The 6,000-nt window shown below is 39.2% G+C and overlaps 1 long non-coding RNA gene across 9 annotated transcripts in view; it reads left to right on the top strand.

Moving 5' to 3' along the window:
• Positions 1-4,332: 4,332 nt before the first annotated feature.
• Positions 4,333-6,000, top strand: part of LOC129058539 (uncharacterized) — a 188,183-nt gene continuing 186,515 nt past the window's right edge. For 6 of the 9 annotated variants that reach the window (XR_010139166.1, XR_010139167.1, XR_010139170.1 and 3 more), the window contains exon 1: positions 4,340-4,454. This is a non-coding gene — a long non-coding RNA (uncharacterized LOC129058539). Of the gene's footprint in view, positions 4,455-6,000 lie in introns of all 9 variants that reach the window. The other 3 variants (XR_010139165.1, XR_010139168.1, XR_010139173.1) reach the window with 2 other exon arrangements.

Genomic DNA, 6,000 nt, shown 5'->3' with positions numbered 1-6,000 from the left:
TTGCTTTATTGTTGGCATTTTCCGAATTACCTTTCTGTCATGAGTGAGTTTTTTAAAATATTTTTTTTTTTCTCCTGGAGAAGTGTGAATGTGTTTCTTATTTTCATGGGGTCTTGCACCCATGATAAACCTGAAAACCTGGGGAGACATGCAAGGACATATGTGGATTGTAGAGTAGGGGAGAATAAGGACCTGTTTCTAATCCCATTCAGTTTTCTGTCAGTCCACAGTGTATGAGCCTGTGTGTAACCCTAATATGTAAGTGGAATTCTACATTGCACAGTCTCCATGTGGTGTCACTTTCAAAGAAACATACTTGGCAAAAAGTAGTTAAGAATCATTTAGTCTTATTGGATATATACCCAAAGGATTATAAATCATTCTACTATAAAGACACACACACACATATGTTTATTGCAGCACTATTTACAATAGCAAAGACTTTGGAACAACCAAAATGCCCATCAATGATAGATTGGATAAAGAAAATGTGGCACATATACACCATGGGATACTATGCAGCCATAAAAAAGAATGTGATCATGTCCATTGCAGGGACATGGATGAAGCTAGAAGCCATCATTCTCAGCAAACTAACACAGGAACAGAAAACCAAACACTGTATATTCTCACTCGTAGGTGGGAGTTGAACAATGAGAACACATGGACACAGGAAGGGGCACAACACACACTGAGGCCTGTTGGGGGGTGGGGGACAAGGGGAGGGAGAGCATTAGGAGAAATACCTAATACATGTGGGGCTTAACACCTAGATGACGGGTTGATAGGTGCAGCAAACCACCATAGCACATGTATATGTATGTAACAAACCTAAACGTTTTGCACATGTATTCCAGAATTTAAAGTGGAAAAAAAAAAAGAATCATTTAGTCTTTACTGATGTCTCTCCCAAAGCCTATGAGTAGGAAGAAAATATATCTGTATACTCATCAAAACATCTTAAAGTTCTCTCCTTATTGCAAAAGAAAAAAATAAACAGTTTGAAAACCAAGCCCTCACCACTCTTTTCTACCCCCTGCTCTTTCCTCCTTTATCCATTCTTTCTCTTTTTTTTTTCCCGAGGAAACCTTGGCCCTTTCTGGTCTGATTTATATCCTCATCCTGTCTTCTCCAAGATCTCTCTCTCCTTACACGTTTCTCTGAGTCTGCGTCATGAAAACAAAAAAAACTTAAGTGGAAAATTGAGAGTTGTTGTAAAAATAGCAGATATCCTCCCTGTCTGGGAGGTTTGTAAATTTTGGTTTTCAACTCATTCAGAAACTCTAATATTGGATAGCATAAATAATATATTTTGGTCTTGAAACGGTTTTCTGACACACAGCTCCTAAAACCCTGGGAACATCTGAACTGATAAGTGTCTCTTTGTATGCTAATGAGATGACAGCTCAGGGTCCTGAAGAGCCTCAGAATGAGGGCTGGTTGCCTGGGGAACCAACCCTGTAGTTAGAGCATTGGAACTTTCGGCCTCACTTTCACCCTTTATTTTAGGGGAGGGAGAGGGATTAAAAGTTGAATTGATCACCAATGGCCACCCATTTAATCAATCATGCCTATGTAATGGAGACTTCATAAAAATCCAAAAGGACTGGGTTGACAGAGCTTCTGGGTTGTGGTGCATGTGCAATGTAGAATACCAGTGTGTTAATTCATTTGCATCACTATAAAGGAATACCTGAGACTGGGTAATTTATTCAGGAAAGAGGTTTCTTGTGGTTCATAGTTCTGCAGCCTATACAGGAAGCATGGTACTGGCGTCTGTTCCTGGTGAGGCCTCAGGAAGCTTCCAATCATGGTGATAAGTGAAGAGGAAGCTGCCCTCTCACATGGCAAGAGAGGGAGCAAGAGAGAGAGGAGAGAGTGACAAGCTCCTTTTAAACAACTAGCCCTCACGTGAACTAACAGCAAGAAGTCGCTTATCTCCAAGGGGATGGCACTAAGTAACTCATGAGGAATTCACCCCCATGATCCAACACCTCCCACTGGGCCCCACCTCCAACACTGGGGATCACATTTCAACATGAGATTTGTAGGGAACAAACTTCTAAACCATGTCACGCAGAGAGGGCATAGAAGCTCTGCGCCACTCCCCACATACCTTGCCTTATGCATCTCTTCCATCTGGCTGTTCTTGAGTTATGTAGTTTTATAGCAAGTGGGTAATAGTAAGAATTGTCCTGAATTCCGTGAGCTGCTTTAGCAAATGATCAAACTCAAGGAGGTTGTGGGAACCTCCAGTTTCTAGCTGGTTGGTCAGAAGCACAGGTAACAATCTAGAACTTGTGATTGGTATCTGAAACTGGGGGCAGTCTTGTGAGACTGAGCTCTCAGCCTGTGGTGTCTATGCTAACTCCTGCTAGTGCCAGATCTGAGTTGAATGTAGGGCACCCGACTGGTATCCACAGAGAATTGTTAGTATAGAATAACCCCTAGCCCTCACATCTGGTGTCGGAAGTGCAGTATTGAGGGTATATGTAATAGTAGAAAACATGTTTTTGTCTTACTATAAACATCAATCATATTCTTACATCTGGCCCCTGACTCTTCAAACTTCTATTCCAACCTTGCCCAAGCCACTCAGCACTCAGTGTAATTTTATCATGATGAGTTAAGTTTGTCTTCTAAGCAGGGTTTTCAGATTTAGCAAGAACCAAACCAAATGAAATTAAAACAGTACAAAAAATAAAAACCAGGATGCTTTTCTCCATGCAATATTTGGGACATATACTAAAAATTTAGTTGTTTATCTGAAATTTAACTGTAACCAGACATCTTGTATTTTACCTAGCAACGCTGTTTCTAAGGGAATGGTAATGTTGGAGAAACAGGGTTTTACAGGGTGGATTTAGTTAATAACTTAGAAGCTACAAATAAAGATATTTTTGAAATAGTGCCTGAACCACAAGAAAACCCAAAAGCTGGATATGGTAAGAGGTTACCAGCTTGGGTTGTTGGGGTCCAATAGTAAACAAGCTTATCCTGTGATTCCTTCAGCTGCATTTCTAGTACTACGATGCATATTTTTTCCCATGGTGGAGGTGATAAAAATATTTCAGAAACCAAGAAAGGTCCCCATAAGTATATGGAATAAGACAAATTAAATTTGGAACACAAAAATATATAGGAAGAGAACAAAGAAATTGCTTTCTGCTTTTTAAAAAATTGCTTTCTGCTTTTCACCTCTTTGCTATCTTTATCTCCTGCTATTTTCTCTGCTGCTTTTCCTTTCTTACTATAACTCACCCTCTGTTACTTCAAAAATGTCTTGTTGTCTTCATAGGAATGCACAAGAAAGCAACCCCAAATCTACCTAAACCATCAACATCTGCTTTTAAGTTGTAGGTTTTCCATGTGTTTCTTAATATGTCACTTTCACCTGTATCTAATGGACACGAGTACTGTTTGTCTTATATATCGGAGTTAGCAGGCTAAGGGCAAAGACCCAGTCTTTTCATAGTAACCATGGCATGAAGATGTTTAATATAGATGTTTAAGACAGTGCAGCCTTGCCTTCTACACACAGAATTATGAGCTTACTTTGTCCTCAATTGCCATGATTAGTTTGATAGACGAATCATAATTCTCTGAAATGGAGTTGCTGGCAGGGAAAGACATCCCCCTGCTATTTGGCCAACCTAATTTTTCTTTCCCTGATCCCCAGAATTTAGGAGGCCACTATGTAAATCCAGGAAGTAATAGGAATTCTCTAGCCTTAGCATATTTGTGCAAAGAGTAGTAACTGCTCCTCCTCTCTTTGGGGAAATCGTATAAATCCTCTTCTGTGATTTGAAGTAGACAACATTTTCTTGAGAAATCTGCACAAAGTGAACAGAATGGTTGTCTTTAATGTAGAGCTTTGGTAGTGAATTTTAAATGGCTTTCAGGAGATGCCTACTGCGTCTCTGAAGCATTTGCCAGATGATAGAAGATGTCTGATATGTAGTAGATTTAATCCTGTTTTGGAGTAACAAGACCATGGCTCTAAATACACTTACAGTTCTCTCTCTCTTTCTGATAGAATCTGATTTTCTTGCTAAAGACATATGATACCTTTTCATTTTATTCAGCACTTCTGTGGCCCCTGAGGAGTGAGGTGGTTCTGAATGATGCTGGTGAAGAGGAGACCTTGGGTTTTATTCCTTCCTGAGTCCATTTATTTCATTCAATGGGGGAAGTCATAACCTTACCAGTGGCTCCTAAGTCCATGGGGTGTTCTAGTGCAGGTCTGAAGGTGGGGTGGGAGGGCGGGTGGGGGTGGCCTCTGGATGAGGAATATGGCTTGTTTAGTCTAAAGCCACTGTGACATCACAACACAGACTCCAGCATATGTCCTCCTTACAGTAGGTCAGAGCTAGTCTGGGTGCACCAGTCACAGGACACTGAGACTCAGGGTGGCAGATGTCAAGTCCTTCATTGTTAAATTTAAGCTTAGAGAAGTAAGTTTCCAAAGTGGGACTATACAAGAGCACACCTAGGTTTATAAAAGCTATTAATGTAGATTGGGCATAATATAATTTCAGAAACAACTTTATCTTCTCAGGATAATTTCTTATTTATTTTTAAGTCACTCTATCTTTCCCCTAAGATTTGTCTTGCTTGGTTAAAGGATCACATTTGCTATCAAGAGAAATATAAAGTGATATATATATGTGTGTGTGTATATGTATATATGTGTGTGTATATATATGTGTAACTTTTTTTGAGACACGGTCTTGGTCTGTTGTCCAAGCTGGAGTGCAGTGGGTATCTCAGCTCACTGCAGCCTCAACCTGCTGGGTGCCAGTGATCCTCTCACTTTAATCTCCTGAGTAGCTAGAACTACAGGCATGCATTATGATGCCCAGCTAAATTTTGTTCATTTTTTTGTAAAGATGGGGTCTTATTATGTTACCCACGTGGGTCTCAAACTCCTAGACTCAGGCAATCCACCTGCCTTGGCCTCCTAAAATACTGAGATTACATGTGTGAGCCACCACTGTAGTTTTGGTGGCTTTTAGTCAAATTGTAAATTAGATGAAAGTCATCTTCACTCACCTCACCTCCGTCTTTTATATGGTCTTTGCACCTTTATCTTTACCTAAGACTTCGGTTTTATTTTAGACTGACTCCCTCCACCTCCCAGTTAGGTCCTAAATTTTTCATGTTTTTAGCTTTCCACATACAAATGCACCTGGATTTTGTGAGAGTTCTCTAGGACCCAGCTAGATGCCAGAACAAATCCTATGATAAACTCTTTTGCACTAAGATGAAATTAGTGATAAGGGAATATGTGAGTCCACCATAGACAGGATATTTACATTTAACAGATATTCAAAAACACAGACTATAAAAACTTTATCTTATTGAAGAGAACACTGAAACTCAGATAAGGTAAGTGACTTGCTCAGTCATATGGGTTTTATTTTTGCCACAGGATTTGCATCTGGGTCTTCTATTATAACTCCAATGTAATTTTCACTATATCAATATTTCTCAAACTTTAATGATGTCCAATGCCCCCTTTACAAGTTTTGCTCTATATGTGCATACCTAGTAGATTCTAATCGACTTGTTCTTATAATCTCTGAAAGAATGGATTTGAAAATTACAGGTTTGAAATATACACACACACACACACATATATACACACATATATTTGCATATTCTAATATACTAAATCATTTGGTCTCTAAAATGATTTTAGGTAGCCTATAGATAACAATTATATTTTGATATATTAGTATATCACTGCTCAAATTTAAAAAATGGCTATGTATAGGCTACCTAAAATCATTTTGGAGACCACCAGTGGGGTGTGGCTTCATATTAGGAAACAAATAAATTCTGAATCACAGCTGTGATCTCTTTTAATGCCTTAACCTACTTCTTTGGGAATGTTAACATTTTGGTGGGCAGTCTTGGAGGAGAGAGATCTCCTTGTTTAAATCATTTCACAGGGGTAATAATTCACTCCTTGGACACAGTCATTCTTGGATTTTGAGT

The sequence above is a fragment of the Pongo abelii genome, chromosome 2 (genome assembly GCF_028885655.2).
Source record: "Pongo abelii isolate AG06213 chromosome 2, NHGRI_mPonAbe1-v2.0_pri, whole genome shotgun sequence".
Taxonomy (NCBI): domain Eukaryota; kingdom Metazoa; phylum Chordata; class Mammalia; order Primates; family Hominidae; genus Pongo; species Pongo abelii.
This window is presented reverse-complemented; position numbering and strand designations above follow the sequence as displayed.